The following is a 449-nucleotide window of genomic DNA, read 5'->3' as shown; positions in this document are numbered from 1 at the left end:
TGGCCACATCTTGCTCCAGGGAGCGACTGATAGGCTGAAACCACCAACTTCTAGTTAGCAGCTAGGTGCATTGAAACAGATGATGGAGAGGACAGTTTAAAAGTGATATATGATTGGGTTTATGGTTATGACAACAGTCCAGAATGAAGGTTGTATAGTGGAGTGTACTGGAGGTGGGGGTGGGGGGAAGAAGGAGAAAAAAGTAAATTAAAAGGAAGCCCAAGTTGTCTCCTCTTTCAAAGAAGCAGAAATGGCAAGACCAAGTTCAGTCTCTCCGGCCCAGCAGTTGGAGTGTACCCATCAATTCATTCAATTCGGAGCTGCTGCTGCTGCTGCTTTTTTTTTTTTCAGGATTTTAGATGGTTTAAAAAAAAATACAACAACTGGCGTGCCTGTCCCTAATCCAGTTATCCCTCTCTGAGTCCGTTAAAGACAAGCCGTTCTGCTTT

Source organism: Elephantulus edwardii, unplaced genomic scaffold (assembly GCF_000299155.1).
Source record: "Elephantulus edwardii isolate Elephantulus edwardi_28Jun2011 unplaced genomic scaffold, EleEdw1.0 scaffold00037, whole genome shotgun sequence".
Lineage (NCBI taxonomy): Eukaryota > Metazoa > Chordata > Mammalia > Macroscelidea > Macroscelididae > Elephantulus > Elephantulus edwardii.
The sequence above is the reverse complement of the archived record's forward strand: the minus strand, read 5'-3'. Positions refer to the sequence as shown.